Here is an 18,172-nt window from a genome sequence, read left to right as displayed (position 1 = left end):
ATTATTTAAATTGCATATTGCCAAAGTTTCTAAAAATTGTTGTGTATCTCTTAATATTGAAGTAGTAGAATCTACTATGGGTCTTAGTTGTTTCTCCAAATAGATTGATATACTTTCAGTCAACCATCCTTTACCTGAGACTATGGGTCTCAGTAGTGGATTATCCAAAGTCTTATGTATTTTAGGGAGGCCCCTAAAGGTTGGAACTAGTGGAAAAATATTCGTAAAGATCATTATTTATTATACCACACATTAGCATTTCATAAAGTTCTGCATATACATTTTTATGATACTATTCAATTCTAACATCTGAATGCTCTTATAAGTAGTTGTGTCAAGTAACATCGTATTCATGGTTTGTAGTAATCACTGTCTAATAACACTATCGCTCTCCCCTAATCTGCTGGTCGTATAATAATTGTATCATTGTACTGTAAATCCCTCAAAGCTAGTCTTTCCCTTTGACTAAGGTTATAAAACTCAGGTTTCAGCCTCTCTTCATTTCTTAAAAACAATTCAAAAAAATTGTTTATACATACTTTTTCAAAACTATCTATAAGCGGATGTAAGTTTGGTACAAAAGCAGAGGGTTTCTTAAAGTTACTGGCACCAAAAGCATTCACTTTATCATTGTTAAAACACAGACTTAAAGCCAAATTTCTTGTAAAACATTTCAAATCTACAGTTAAATCACACACATCCACACTCTGCAAGGAGATGAACGACAAACCCTTATTTAAAACAGACACTTCTGTAGAGGTTAACACATATTGGGATAAATTAATTACCAAGTTCTGTGTGTTGGTTTCAGCGTCTCCTTCTGAAACTCTAACTGCTCGCTGGATGTTTTCCATTTCTTGCCCTTGTATTGTGGGCTCCAAGTCTGTTGATTGTTCTAGGACTTTACATTCTTCTAGAAAAGGCACTTTCTCTTGTTATAATTGCAATCAATGCAGTTTTGTATTGAACAGAAACTACTTTGAACATTCGGATACACACATCAGATATGAATTCAGTCATTATGCTGACTGCACGAAACGTAATGTGGTATATTTAGCTTCATACCAGAAATGCAGTAGTTTCTATATTGGCAAGATGAATAGATCCCTTAGAAAGAGAATAAGAGAACATATATATGCCATCAACAAAGAGAATGAGGTAAATGCTCTAGCTAAACATGATCTGTTACATGACATAACACACACTTTCAAGTTTTTGGTTTTGGAGCTTATACATGTCACCAAAAGACTGGGGAATGTCAGTAATTATACAGTAAAGGAAGAAGGCAGGTGGATAATTAGATTACAAGCAGAGAGAGGGCATGGTTTAAATGATAAGGTTTCTTTGAAGCCCTTTCTACTTGACCGTCCACTATCACATTGACATTTGCCATTTTTCCTTTAACATTGTCTGTTTTTTGTTTCTGTCTTCTTCCTGCATGTATGTCTCTTATACTTCAGATGTAATAGAGCATGTAATACCATGCTGTTATATGTTACATACACTTTTATTTAATATAGATTGTATTAAATGATTTTATATAATATTTTTATAATACAGATACATATATATGTTTTAAATTGCCTATATAACAATCTAATATATTAAGATTTGGTTTCTTAATAGCTTTTGTCATGTGGTTATATATGCAAGAACTCATTGGCTTCTTAGATTAATGGAATTGATATTTAAATGTTCATTGAGAGTTGTTTCAACAGTTGAAGTCTGAGGAAGCATCTGTGGAGATGTGAAAGCGCTTACCCAATAAAGAGTTTTGTTTTTACATTTATTCAGTGGACTGGTTTGCTTCGATAGTCGTGGATTACCTACTTGTCTTTGTTACTGGATTTTTTATTTGATTTGGAGGTACCTCACCCCAGAAGTGTTTCTGTTGTTTGTGCTATTGTTGATTTTTTGGATAACACCAGGGGACATGACAGAAGAAACCAGCTTGAACGTGAATGGAAAGACCAGTATTAATTCTACAAATGCAGAGACTGTTCGTTTTAAACAACTGCTACTTACAGAAGGTAATCCATTATTAAAACTATCTTATGCTGAATTAGCCAAAACAGCGGTAACACATAAAGGGTAAAAGTTAGAGACTAATGCTCTACAACTAATGAGAAAATTAAGAATGCACAATGGCAAAAACAGCATATGGAAGCTTGTCTTTCCTTTAAGATAGTTCCCAGGGGCCTTCGTATTTTGAAGATGCCGACGTTTGGCTCCACATACCCTCACCTACTTTCAGAGTGGCAGAAACTTAACTTAGAAACAAGCAATGGATACATGAGACTGCTTATACAACAGTATAACACCACTGAAGATGAATTGAAAAAAGAAGCCCAATGTTTAGAACAGCGTTTGACTTCATTGCTTACTCATATTCAGCTAGAGGGTTTCTTTGCTGATATAGCGACTTCCCTTTCATTTATGTATAATAGACTGTTACAGGCTAAAAAGAAGAAGCTAGAAAGGGACTGCCTCGATTTCTCACGAGGGAATGTTTTCTTTTGGCCGAGGGAATCCACTCGGCCGAGAGATGTTGTTGCTACACCCAACATCCCACATACAGCATCAGTGTGTCCATCCCTTCTGTTCCAAATATCTCTGATAGTATGACCTCACTTCCACCTGAGAGAACAGATATTCATCGACAAGAAGAAGAGCGCTCATCTGTAGACATGGATAATAATGTAGAGACAGTACCAGCATGTTTTGAACAGGTTGTGCGTAAAAAAGTTTTCACCCATATGCCTGAGACTTCTGAGCACGCTAATAACCAAGATTTGAGACTCCCTTTTCCACTAACATTTCATGCTCCCAATCAACAGACTTGGAGCTCACAATACAAGGGCAAGAAATGGAAAACATCCAGCGAGCAGTTAGAGTTTCAGAAGAAGACACTGAAACCAACACACAGAACTTGGTAATTAATTTATCCCAATATGTGTTAACCTCTACAGAAGTGTCTGTTTTGAATAAGGGTTTGTCATTCATCCCCTCGCAGAATGTGGATGTTTGTGATTTAATTGTACATTTGAAATGTTTTACGAGAAATTTGGCTTTAAGTCTGTGTTTTAACAATGATAAAGTGAATGCTTTTGGTGCCAGTAACTTTAAGAAACCCTCTGTTTTTGTACCAAACTTACATCCGCTTATAGATAGTTTTGAAAAAGTATGTATAAATGATTTTTTTGAATTGTTTTTAAGAAATGAAGAGAGGCTGAAACCTGAGTTTTATAACCTGAGTCAAAGGGAAAGACTAGCTTTGAGGGATTTACAGTACAATGATACAATTATTATATGGCCAGGAGTTAAGGGGGGAGGGATAGTGTTATTAGACAGTGATTACTACAAACAAACCATGAATACAATGTTACTTGACACAACTGCTTATAAGAGCATTCAGACCTTAGAATTGAATAGTATCATAAAAATGTATATGCAGAACTTTATGAAATGCTAATGTGTGGTATAATAAATAATGATCTTTACAAATATTTTTTGATAGAAAAACCACTAGTTCCAACCTTTAGGGGCCTCCCTAAAATACATAAGACTTTGGATAATCCACCACTGAGACCCATAGTCTCAGGTAAAGGATGGTTGACTGAAAGTATATCAATCTATTTGGAGAAACAACTAAGACCCATAGTAGATTCTACTACTTCAGTATTAAGAGATACACAACAATTTTTAGAAACTTTGGCAATATGCAATTTAAATAATACCTTGGTAGACTCTGATTATATGGTCACATTAGATGTTAAATCTTTGTTCACGAGCATACCCAATAATATTGGAGTTGAATTTTTGAGATTATATTTGCTTCATAATGGTTTAACCAATAATCATATTATAAGAATTACTATGGTAATGGATATGGTACTGAATAATAATGTCTTCATTTATGATGAGAAATATTATTTAAAAACCACAGGAGTGGCAATGGGCACTTCCTGTGCAAATTCTTATGCCAACCTGGTGATGGCATATTGGGAGTCCACCTATGTGGTTGAGAATGATTTGTACTCGAGATACATCAAATACTACAAAAGATTTGTAGATGACGTTTTTCTGATTTGGGGAGGTGACTTGGACACCTTAGATGAATTCCTCTCCTATATTAATGGTACAACTACCTTTCTCACGTTAACAGGTGAGAGATCACAGCATAAGATAGAGTTCTTGGATGTGTTACTCAAGAAAGAAGAAGGTTTGATTAATACAGAGATATATAGAAAACCATGTAGAAGGAATGCTCTTCTTCATCGTGATAGCATGCACCCCCCACATATACATAGAAATATAGTAAAAAACCAAGCTATGCATTGTTCCCGCTTGACAAGTGAGGATTTAATATTTAAAGGAGTTATAGAAAATATGCAGAAAGACTTAATAGAGAGAGGCTATCATGAGAAAGACCTTATAGGTTTAAAAGAAGTGGAACGAGATAAAGCAGGTCAGCCATACATCAGAAGGAATAGGAGTCCACAGACTACACAAAGTAAGATATTTAGCCAAGTAAAAAGAGTAGTGATCCCATACACGAACAATAATAAGAGTATTACTGAAGTTATTGCGAGGAATTGGGGCATACTGCAGTTAGATGAGAGAATCACAGAACTAGCAGGACCATACCCCACGTTTTGTTATAAGAACACCAGATCTTTAAAGAGTATGTTATGCTATGAGAAGAATGGTTCTAGGACTTTACATTCTTCTAGAAAAGGCACTTTCTCTTGTTATAATTGCAATCAATGCAGTTTTGTATTGAACAGAAACTACTTTGAACATCCGGATACACACATCAGATATGAATTCAGTCATTATGCTTGCTGCAAAACACGTAACGTGGTATATTTAGCTTCATGCCAGAAATGCAGTAGTTTCTATATTGGCAAGATGAATAGATCCCTTAGAGAGAGAATAAGAGAACATATATATGCCATCAACAAAGAGAATGAGGTAAATGCTCTAGCTAAACATGTTCTGTTACATGACATAACACACACTTTCAGGTTTTTGGTTTTGGAGCTTATACATGTCACCAAAAGACTGGGTAATGTCAGTAATTATACAGTAAAGGAAGAAGGCAGGTGGATAATTAGATTACAAGCAGATAGAGGACATGGTTTAAATGATAGGGTCTCTTTGAAGCCCTTTCTACTTGACCGTCCACTATCACATTGACATTTGCCATTTTTCCTTTAACATTGTCTGTTTTTTGTTTCAGTCTTCTTCCTGCATGTATGTCTCTTGTACTTCAGATGTAATAGAGCATGTAATACCATGCTATTATATGTTACATACACTTTTATTTAATATAGATTGTATTAAATGATTTTATATAATATTTTTATAATACAGATACATATATATGTTTTAAATTGCCTATATAACAATCTAATATATTAAGATTTGGTTTCTTAATAGCTTTTGTCATGTGGTTATATATGCAAGAACTCATTGGCTTCTTAGCTTAATGGAATTGATATTTAAATATTCATTGAGAGTTGTTTCAACAGTTGAAGTCTGAGGAAGCGTCCGTGGAGACTTGAAAGCGCTTACCCAATAAAGAGTTTTGTTTTTACATTTATTCAGTGGACTGGTTTTCTTCAATAGTCATGGAGTACCTACTTGTCTTTGTTACTGGATATGAATATGGATAGTAAGATACATCAGCTAAAATGTTTTTAGCCCCATTAGTTTTATACACAGGTCAGGCATATTTTTATCAACCAGAGGAGAAGCTGTGGATAACAATAAATAAAGAGCTGAAGGACTTTATCTGGGCGGGGAACACGGCAAGAGTCAAGTGGGATAAGCTGATTCTTCCAGCAGAGAAGTGCGGATTAGGATTACCCAATTTGAAGGGGCATTTCAGAGCTATGCAGTTAAGGCTCCTATACATAGCACAAGCAGAAAAATATCATTCAAAGTAGAACGGGATAATGATAAAATGGGAGAAGCTCAAGAAACAAGGAGAGACTTGGATTTTGGATGAAGGCCTTTAAGGAGAATAACAATAATCATACAGGGGTCTATATTAGAACATCAAAGTTTCAGGTCTTCGAATGTTCTAATATCGACACCCAGTAACCGAAAACCAATAAGACCGAAAATTTAGAACATTAAATTTTTTCCTAGGGGAAAAAATTTGCTGTTCCAAAACACATACACACAACATAAACACACCAAACAAACAGTAATCCACACACACACCTAAAATCTTACATCTAAACCTACACTAAACTGTACATACACCACTATCTACCTGCTTACCTTAACCCAAACCCTAACCCTAAGGTCCGTCACTATCACACACACACCTCACCCACGCCCTAACCCTAACTCACCTATCCCACCCTAACCCTCACGTCCACACATTTGCACACTTACCTGACCCGCACCCTAACCCTATCTCACCTATCCCACCCTTACCCTCATGTCCACACAATCGCACACTTACCTGAACCTGACCCTAACTTTCCACCGCAGAGCTGAAAATAGTGAAGCGACAGGAATGGACAACCAAATTTCTTTCCCTAGGAAAGAATTTGGTTATCTAAAACTTCGCTATTTTCAGCTTTCGCTTATTAGGTGTCAATATTAGAACATTCGATGACCTGAAACTTTGATGTTCTAATATACACCCTCATACAGAATATTATGTCTATAAAGTAGCAGAAAGTATCTTAAGAACTAAGCTAACACAGGAATGGAGAAAGGAGATTCTGCTGATAGGGATGACTGCAAATATGAATACAAACAATAGGCAAGAGGTGGCTGGAATTCAGTGGAGAAAACTGGCAAAGGAAACAAGGTATTGGGAGCAAATAACTAAAGAGGGAAAGATGACAGAATGGGAAGATGTGAAGAATTTATTTGAACTGCAGGTTAGAGATTGCCTTCCCTATCAAGAATTAATATCAGAGTATAGGCAAAGAGAAAGAAATAGGGAGGCCCCATACAAAAGACCAGCACTGGTAGAGATTTTAGTAGAATCTAGCTGCCATTAAAAAATGAATTAATTAGTACAGCATAAAAAATATTGCATGATAACTATAAGACTCAATTAGAACAGGTTAGAAAGGATTGGGAAGAAAGATTGGATAAGCAATTCACAAAGAAACAATGGAAGGATATATGTATGTCTCCCAAATATGCAACAAAATCTAGAAGATTTCGGATTTTTGCTTGGAAATGTTTACATAGATATTTTTATACACCTGGTAGACTCCAGAGAATTTTTCCTCAGCTATATAGCAAATGTTGGAGGTGTGACAGGAAATAAAGGCATAATTGGAAACATATTTTCTGGGAGTGCAGTGAGTTTAAGGATTCCCTGCGGGGTGCACTGTCAGAGATGCTAGGTGGGCAGATTGGTGTGATGAGGAAGATGATTTTTCTAAGCTATGATACAGAATTGGAATTGCCTAGACATGGTAAGGCCCTGCTGTGTCTAATTATGGTGGCTGCCAAAAAAACAGTTACTAGAAAATGGAAATCAGAATCTACGCCAACTATACTAGAAGTACTGAATATAGTAACTGAGAACAGAAATTGAGATTTTTAGAAAAGGGTAGAGGCAATTACAATGGAAAAATGGGAATTGTGGGAGCAATACATACAGGGGAGGAATGAGGTTTAAAAGAAGGCAGGACTTAAATGAGCTGTGTAATGTCTGAATGAAAATGATTGGATAGATTATAAGTGATGTATAATGCGTGCAACTGAGAGCATGTCAGTATGGCTTGCGATGTAAAATGCTTGCAACTAGAACTGTGTGTGTGGTTTGTTTCCATTTATATAAATATATGATTTCCTATAAAGTAAGTGATGGTTTAATAAAGATGTTTCTTGTTTAAAAATAAAGGGCAGGAATTGAATAATTTATGTAATGTTGCTTAGGTTATATAATACATAGCAATAGATGTGAAGTATAATGTTTGCAAATGGGAACTTGTTAATACAGTTTGATTACTTTTATATAAACATACATTTGCCTATTTCACAAGTGATAATTCAATAATGGTGTTTAAAAAAATGTTAGTTCCATACCAACCTCAGGTGCATATTTTAGAGTTTCATAATGACTCACTTCATATGATCCAAGGGGGTATGTCTTAAGATATTCACTCTTACATACACAATGAGCAGAACATATGTATATCTTGTGCAAATGGACTTGGTGGCTGTGATGACATGATGGATCCTGGCACATGACAGACAGCTTACTGTCGTCCTCTCCTTGCTCATCCTGGTATCTGTGTATCACACCATGGATTAACTATGACTAAGACATTACCAGATGTGTTGGCATGGCCTTGCTGCCTTAACAGTGCTGACTTGCCAGTTAAGTGAAGTATTTTTGTACTTCTGCTGCTTGTTGTGTCTATGGATGTCGTTTGCTTGTAGGTGTGATGTTATGTATCCTGTATACCCAATGTACTTTGTGGGGGTCTTTGAGGTTTGAATGGTATAGGAGGGCTTATTTGATAGTTTAGGACAAGGTGGGTGTGTCTGTGTGAAGTGAGTGTCGGTACTGACAACCTGGTGAGTATGGTCAATAAATTTAAATGATAGGCATGTCTCCAAGATTAGTAAATATTTTTACTTCACACGTATAGATTCATGCAGTAGAACATGCAAATGGATTTCAGTAGATATGAGACAGATGGTACATTGCCTCAGGATGCCTTGTGTTAGCAGGGTGACCACAGATGACACAGAAAACTGCAAGATTATGGTTTGTACTGTCTGGTATATAAGGAGTACCCTAATGAAGTTTACTGTAGAGATGGGGTTTTATATTAATTAGAAGAGATTAGGTTTCAGAACAAAAGCACTTGCAAGGGCAACCACCAGAAGTTAGAGCCAAAGGTGTTGATCAAATGCTTTATTAATCCACAGTAAAACAGTCCAAAAACGATCCTCACATTAAAATACTACACACAAAAATGCCTTAATTTTTTCACTGAGTTTTTGTCCACATTTGAACTTCATCAGATGTATGCAAACCCCTCAACCATCTTGTCCTTAAATAGTGGATTCAATTAAAACTAACTAATCCAACTTTCTTAATAATAAATTAAGATCAAAATTATTTAAAAACACGTTTCTTAATTATTTTTATATTTATATAAAACATATCTTTAAAATGTACTTAAAATACATGAAATATACATGTATTGTGCTAAACAAACTATTATTAAAACACTTGGGCAAAAAATTGTCAAATATTAAAACAATAATTTCTAAGTGCATATACATACAGGAAGAAATGAAAACAGGTAATCCACTGTGGCGACCCCTAATGGGAACAGCCGAAAGAAGATGATGATCTACATACATAACTACTTGTGTGCAAACTCACAGCAGAACACTCCATCTGGTGGCCACATTGCCAAATTACAACTTTGCTGCTCTAAGCTTCAGTACTTGGGCTAGGGAGACTGTGTCATTAAGACCAGGTGGTTTTGTAGCCAATAGAGTTCTCTATACTCTAACTTGGTCTCCCATGGCCCCCCTCTCTGTTCTTTTGGTATTACTTCCAAAACAAAAAATTGGAAAGTGGTTGGATGACAAGCTGTGTAGTGCCTGTACAACACATTATTCTCATTCTTATTTTTAATATCATAAGATGCTCGTATATTCCCATTTTAAATTTCCTCTCCGTTTTCTCAATATAGAAAGAAGTACATTCCCCACACAGTGCCAAATAAACAACTCCACAAGTATTGCAACTGGCAAAACCTGTGCTACTTATAGTCCTATTCCTACATTCCAAATATATACTGTTTCCTGTCCTCACAAAAGGGGCACTGTAGGCACCCTCCACACTTGTGTGTCCCACTCATTCTGTTTTGTGTCCCAGATTTCCTGTTGCTATTTTCCAGCATATTTTTAATGTTTATGTCTCTTCTATAAATACATTTCAATGGCTTGTTGAAAATACCTTCAAGGTCTGAAATTTCCCTGAATTTATTCCATTCATTCTTCATAATGTGTCTAATGACCCCTATATCCTCCATGTAGTCCATAATATATGCTTCCTCAAAATTGTTTTTGCTAGTTTCTGTGTCAATTGGCACACCATCAATAGCTTTGGTAAGTGCATTTTATTTCCCTAATGTAGTGTCTTTTGGCTTTTCCCGGTTAGGGGATGCCACAGCGGAACTCCGGTCCGCTAATGATTGATAGTTGATTTTTACATGCCGAGTTACCAGCTCTGACGCACAACCTTCAATGAAGGTACGCCCATTCATGCATGTCTCCACGCAGAAGACGCTCTAGCTTAGAATCGAACCAGACAGCATCTTACTGTGAGGCGACAATGCTACTGCAGCACCCTAATAAGGGTGCAAATCTTGTTCTTCTGGCTTCAACAAGTTCTTGCTTAACCTCCTTTAATAAATTGTCGAGGTAACCCCTTTCTCTAAACATATTGGTTAATATGTCACATTCGTCTATAATGTCTGCCTCCTTAGAGGTCATCCAACTAATTCTTACAAACTGTCCTTTTACCAGACTCCTCTTCTGGTGAAAGGGGTGACCATTAGTGTAATACAAATAGGAGTTTGAATAAGTGTCCTTCCTGTAAACCTACAGTTATCCTTACTGATAGTTATGTCTAAATAGTTCAGGTGGCCACGGTCAATGTAGTAAGTAAACCTTAGAAAAGAGGTTGTACATGCAAGGTAGTCCAAAAACTCTAAATATTTTTCCTCAGTGTCCTTCCAAAAGAGGCAGATGTCATCTAGGTACCATTTATAAAGGGACCAACACTTTGTGTACTCGGTACTGAGTACATATTTTTTCTCCCACCATGAAAGAATAATATTGGTGTAGGTGGGGGCACATCTTGTCCCCATTGCTATGCCCTTTAACTGCTGATAAAACTCCCCTTCATAAAATACGTAGATGTTTTTTAAAACCACATCTATAAGGGTAAGACAGGCATTGAAGTCATTCATACTAAGTTTCCCATAGCCCTCCAAAGCCTCCTCAAACCACTGCATGCCTTCTTCATGTGGTATGGAGGTAAATAGTTCAATAATGTCGATAGTTATGAAAATAATATTCTCGTCAAATAAATTAAATTCTGTTTAGTATTTCTCAACATGTCCCATGAGTCTTATAAAACCAAGCTTCCTTTTAGGATAACTCTTTAAGTTTTGTGTCAAGAAATTTGGCCAAAGGGGCAGTAATCAAACCTTCTGATGAGACAATGGGTCTCAATGGGGGATCCAAAGGATCCTTATGGACCTTTGGAATCCCAAATATGGAAGGGACTCTACGTTTGATGTTCTCCAAATATTTAGGTTTGATGTTCTCCAAATATTTAAATGTTTCAATACTAACAGTCCCCTCTAACAGGTAATTTAGAATTAGTGAAAGTTTTCTACTGGCGATGTTCACTTCATTGAGTGATGCCGTCGTATAATTGTTCTCATCATTCAAAATGTCCTTCATTTTAGATTCATATAAAATACTGTCCATTATTACTGTCCCCCTTCCTTTGTCTGGCCTCATTACCCTAATGGGCATGTCTCTTTTTAATTCTTCCAAAATCAATTTCTTGTTGGGAACCATCTTGTTCTGCTCTACACCTTTTCTTAACTCCCTTTCCATTAACATCTCACAATTTCGCAACTGGGAATTTAATGGTGGGTTGAAAGTGCTTTTTCTATGGAGTGTCCCTTCATTATTGGTACCTTTCCTTTGCCCTCTAAAAAACAGTTCCAAATTATTTTTCTTAAAAAGAATTTCAAATCTATAACTGGCTTACTAATGTCTGCCTTTCTCCTTGGAATAAATGTAAAACCTTTAAAAATAACTTGAAATGGTGTTCACTAATCTGCACGCTAAGATTTGCCACTGAAATAAGACAGTGTGGCAGAGACAAGAGCACAAAAAGTGAAACAGTGAGTCAGCAGCATCAGAGTGGCAAATGCAGCATCCTTTCAACACATTCTACCTGGTCAAGACTGCAGGACAATAACTGTAGAAAAAAATAACTGAATTAAGATGAGGATGTTGGGCCACGCATTCTCCCAGAAGCCATGGTGGTCTAGATGACCTAAGGCACATCTCAGAGGTTTTTTAACTACATTTTTGTCAAATGATGAAAGAATTCAGCCTTATTCTTCAACTTAGTTTTTTTCTTTGACCATTTCAACAAAAGTGTACTTTAATAATCGTGGAATAAATAATCAAATTAAGGCAAGGATCTGAGGGCAGCCAGGCTGCTAGGAGCAAGAGCCATAGTTGGCACATGTAGCATTTGGTGCCACTCCCCTAATCTTGTATCCTTCAACTTTAGGTGAAAAAAAAGGTCTGCTCTGATCTGGCTGGTGCACCTAAAACTCAGGAGCCTCCTGAACTCAAACTCGAGGAGTTATAAAAAAAAAAAAACAGGTTCAACATTTAAGTCACTTGCTACAGCTTATACCACAAAATGTTTTAGTACTGCAGTCCTATAGTCCTAAAAAACAGTATCAAGTTTAATTTCTGTACCGGCATTTAAAAATGAATATCACTATTTTCAGTACCTATCAGTCAGCATCTCCTAATCATGCCATATAACACGCTGTATCTGGGGTGGCTGCCCATCTTGTCCCTTTCTAGCTACACTAATTCCAAATGCCATGGGGTTATAGATGCTCCAAAGTGCATTTTAGAATTGTTTTCCAAGGTTTTTGATCCAATAATAACCTGAACAAAAAAAATGAGTAAAGAAAGAAATTCTGATTTTTTTTTTGTTTTTCTTTTATGGAAGAAATACTTTCTACATGAAAAATAGCAGTTCACAACAAACTAAAAACACAAATGCTTGTGAGGATACATAAATCATATCTGGGAATACTGCCTGCTTCCATACCCCCCAACAATATAGCCACCTTCTGTGTATCCTTCTGGTGTTAGATTGGGATGAAGGCATAAATGGCACCAGTTATATATTTCAAGTGGCTGCCATCGAGCCTTATATATAACATACCTCCTCATCCCTACCCCCAAAGACTGCCACCTTTTGTGTACTACTCTGATGTCAGACTGAGATGAAACTGAGAGAACAAGTAAAACACAGTAACATTTTTCATCCTCTTGCTGTCAGACATATATAAACAGCATGTTTTCTTACTCCTACTGCCAAAAGATAACTAGCTGTATGCATCTGCTGTTTGACTGTAAGGAAAGTGAAAAAAAATAATGATCACAGTAATATATTCCAACTTGTTGCTCCTAAAGAATACACTGCTCCTAGAACAAGCTACAGTGACCTTCTATGCACACTCCTGGGGTTTTGAGAAAAGTTAAAGTAATAATGAACACACTCCAGCCCCAATACAAGCTGTAGCAATCTTTTGTTTATACCTCTGATAAGTTAAATAAATAATGACCACACTGTCCACATCCCCACACAAACTCAAGTGGCATTCTGTGCATTCCTCAAAAGTTGATGGTAAAGAAAATTAAGATAGCAATGACCACACCATCCCCAGCCCCCACAGAAGCTAGAGCAACCCTCTGTGTGCATCTCTGAGCGGGAACAATTTTATATTAGTGAAGTTCAAGGCAGAGGCCACTACAAAGCCAGTGTTAAAATTATCTTATAAACCTAGGATATGGAGGCTGCCAGGCTACAGAAGCTCTTATGGGATGGCTATTCTATGATGCATTTTATGCCTTACGTATAAAGAGAATTACTTCAAAATTATTTTTATAATTGCTATCCAGAAAAGTTATGTATGTATGTACCCATCAATATTGGGTTTATCACTGGATACAAATCGGTGATATTTTGCACACACACAAAGACACATGCACACGATGACATTGCCTCTGAAATCCACGTCTATCACAGGATGTACTGATTTCTCACCCAAGCAGACACATATTGACATTGGCTCTGACAAGCCAGGTCTTTCACAAGATGCACTGATTTTTCACACAGACAGACAGACACACACACACACACACACACACACACACACACACACACACACACACACACACACTCGCATGCACACATGCATGCACACATACACACACACACTTACAGATGCATGCACACACACACACATACACACACACACACACACACACTCTCACGCACACATGCATGCACGCACATACATACATACGCACGCATGCACACACAAGCATGCGCGCGTGCACACACACACACACACACACACACACACACACACACACACACACACACACACACACACACACACATACAGGCACTGCTCCTTTCAAGCTAGATGTATAACACGATTCACAAACACATACACAGACTGCTCATTTTACCTACATGCAAATTGGAGGAATGCAAGTTCACTGACTGCATATCTTTAGGGTATTGGAGGAAACCATAGTACATGGATATACCCACACAGCTACAAGGAGGGATGCAGACTCCACACTGAAAAAGCAAAAGCCTAGAACTCAGCCAGAGCAAAGCACTATGAAATGGCAATGCTTCTCACTGTGCCGCTGTACCAGTGATTGTTTATTTTCACATAAGTTAGCCACTTACTGTGTGCAATGCTGTCATGTATAATAGAAAGTGAAATAAATTATAGCCACCTTACTATTCTTGAATACTCTCAGTCCCCCCAACACGTATGCATAAGCCATAGCAATGCTGCCTTTACACTGGGATTAAGGGACACACTGATTGACACTACTACTGCCATGCCATATCAGTGACTGCTGTTTAAAAGTGATCAAACAACAGTAGGGGAAGTCACTTGTGTCCAGAGATAGCCTCTGTATCTGTCATTTAGATCCCCTTTACTGTAAACACATCAGATGCCTGATTATGGTGAAGAATGTATTCCACCTTATTGTAAACAAATGCACACTAGTCCTGCAAAGCCATATTAATAAATGTTTAAATTAAGCAAACAAGATGGTCAGTTGCTTTCATCTAGAGACAGCTCCCAGCCCGACCCAGAAATTATAGTCACTTCTGTGTGCAACTCAGACATCTGATTGTGATGAGAATTATGGTCATGTAAGGAATTTCAGTGTTGGCCCACACAAACAATACCTACTGACTAAAGTATTCTAGGTTGCTTCATGCAAATCACATTAATCCTGCAAAGCCAGTATAATAAGCAAACACCAGCAGTTAGTTATTCTCCTGCATATACAGTCCCAGCAAATATATCTAATTTATCTTTATACATTGATTCTCAAATGCCTGAGTCTTATTTAAAAAAATGAAATAAAAACTAAAACTAAAAATAAATCAGTCGCTCATCTTCTTAGTGAAAGAATCAGAGACAAAGCCAAAAATATTGGAGAAACAAATTCCAAAAAATAGAGACAGATTTTAAATATTGCAGGTCTGCATAGCATACATGTTCTGAAGGAAATGAAATGTCTGTAATTATTTAATGAATGCAACACTCTACTATTTACCACAAAACCACACATTTAAGATAAACTACCAAAAATATGAGACAGACTGATGGACATTCTACAAACTTAGGGAGAGTTGGCAGGTACTCCATTTGCCCTGCAAATCCGTCTAATGGCCATATCTAGCTGCCTGCCAGAATTCAAAAAAACAGCAACAAAAAAGCATCCCCCACCTCATGCTCTTACTGGCTGCTACCGCTCTTGTCCACAGTGACTATGCAATTCTCTTCACCCTTGAATATTTGTGGTCTTATTATGCCTTGCCATGTGATGGCAAAGATTAGAAAGCCTGGTGGATTGATTGGTTTACCCCACTCCAAAAATGTTGCTTTTTAACATTTTATGTATTTTTGTTATTTAAAGTGCAGTTTTTGAATAAGATTTCATTGTTTCAGTATTTTATATTCTATTTTAAGGTATTTGTTGCCATGGGTTGCATATGGCCAATCAGTTCTCCCACAGTATCACATGACAAGGAGTACAAATCAGCACCTATCTCATAAGACACCATTTCACAGGGGGTGCCTTTCTGCACTTTACTTATATATATATATATATATATATATATATATATATATATATATATATATATATATATATATATATATATATATAATTTGTTTGTATATATAAAGAAATAGAGAATGTTTCTTTCCAGAAGAATAATAATAATTATAAAAAAAGAAATAATTAAAGTATGGAAAGGCAATCCTAGCCAAGCCATGCCATATATGGCTACTTAGTGGTCTTTGCCCTTTCTCTGTGTTTGTGCAAACACTGTATTAGTATTTTAAGTAAAGATGGTTGTTAGGGCAAACTCCCCCATTTTGTCAGTGCAAGGGATCCGCCCCATTGCAAAAATGTTGCTTTGTAACATTTAATGTATTATTTTTAATTTAAGGTTTATTTTTGTATACAACTTTGCTGTTTCAGTCTTTTTTTTTTAAGGTATTTGTTACTGTGGGTTTTAAAGTCATGACATTAATCCGAATTAATTAGGGAGACACAGTGGTGTAATGACAAGCCTTAATGCTTCACAATATTTCCTTCAATGGTTTGGTTTCCATCTGATGAGCTCCAGTATAGGCTCTGCAGTGCACCCACTGAGCACCAGTATAGGATCTGCCAGAGTAAATATAAGAGTATGAGAAGGCCAGGTACATGTCAAACGATCAGAGATAAGTTCAAAATCTGAACTCTAGCACAAAAAGGATAATACGAACAAGCTAACATAGTTATACAACATAGCCTGTGCCAGGTACAGTAATGGTAATGTGAATGACAGACATATGCATGGGTTAAAAAGTAATATGCATGTCTGAAATTTAGACCAAAACAGAAGTGCCAAAGGCACATCTTAGGTGGCAACTGAAATATAATTCCTTGTGGACCCAAATCAGTTTTAACAGTAATTTAAACTACCTATTAAAAAGTCATAGCCATTACAGAAAACACAGTTCAATAAAATCCCTAAAAGTTTGAATTTTGAAAACATTGCAAGTTTAATCTAAAAGTTAATTATAAACATTTTAGGATTAAAAAGTTTTTACATATGGGGACTTACCAAGTTCCATGTAGTAGTTTCAAAACAGATTAAAACTTTTCTGATCTGAGAAAAGAATGGGAAGCGTCATGCAGAGTTAGGGATGACCCCAAATACTGACTTTACAGACACGGGGGAAGAAAGACAATTATATCCCAAACATGAGAGAGGGAGAGGGAGAGCTAGAGGGCTAAAATGACTAGCATTATTAACAGGAATACAAAGATGAATACCGTAGAAAGGGGAAACAGACAAATGTAAGAGAAGTGCATAAAACTGTGGATGAGGAAACTGTTCAAAACAGAGATTAAGGCTTTTGGGTTCAACAATATAAAAGACATATAGGTTATTTTAAATTAACAGTTTGAAAATGCAAGTAGGATTAGTGTTACATACAATGAAAAATAATGCATCAGGTTAGATGGAAAATGTTCCAACACATTAGCAGCAACAGCACCCACATACAACCTTAGGTCAGGATGATAGAAGGTGGTGTGGAAATCATTAATTAAAGAGTGGGATGGCTCCAAGTGCAAAATGTTGAGATACATTACTGTTCCACGTGTATGAATGAGAGAGCAGACTATTGTCTGACTAGTGTCTCTTCTAAGGAAATACATGAACCAAGCAAATGGGCCATTTTCAAATCCAAGGGTTTCAGGATTCCTGATTAATAAAGAATTGTCTGCCCGTCAAATGCCTGTTTAAACTGAGTAGAAACAACTCCTGTAAGAAGACCTCTGTCCATGTTATTGTCAGTGAAAATAATATAACAGAAAGAAGAGTGGTGGATGCACTGTGATCTGTAAAGCTATTATGTTGGTGGAGTGAAAGAGGTCCACATTTCTATTCAAGTTAGGTATTTCATAACACATAGACAGACTTTTGTTTATTTTGGAAAGGTTAGGAAGAGTAGATACCTCCCTATGATCTTTCATCTGTTTAGGACAGGATAATTTATAGAGAAAAATAGTTAACATCCAAACAGAAGGGACTAGTCCAGTGATGTGTGAAAGGTTAATTGTACGTTAGCAAAAAAACTAGAAGTCATTTCAGGAAAAAAAAAACAGGTGAAGCTGGCATGAGGGACAAAGGCATCTACAGGGCAGAAAAATAAAATATCTTTAATGTGTCCAACTGAGACATATCTTAAGTAGAACTGTAGAAAGTGGTAACAATTATTCC

The sequence above is a fragment of the Protopterus annectens genome, chromosome 5.part0 (genome assembly GCF_019279795.1).
Source record: "Protopterus annectens isolate FY-2018-M chromosome 5.part0, PAN1.0, whole genome shotgun sequence".
Taxonomy (NCBI): domain Eukaryota; kingdom Metazoa; phylum Chordata; order Ceratodontiformes; family Protopteridae; genus Protopterus; species Protopterus annectens.
This window is presented reverse-complemented; position numbering follows the sequence as displayed.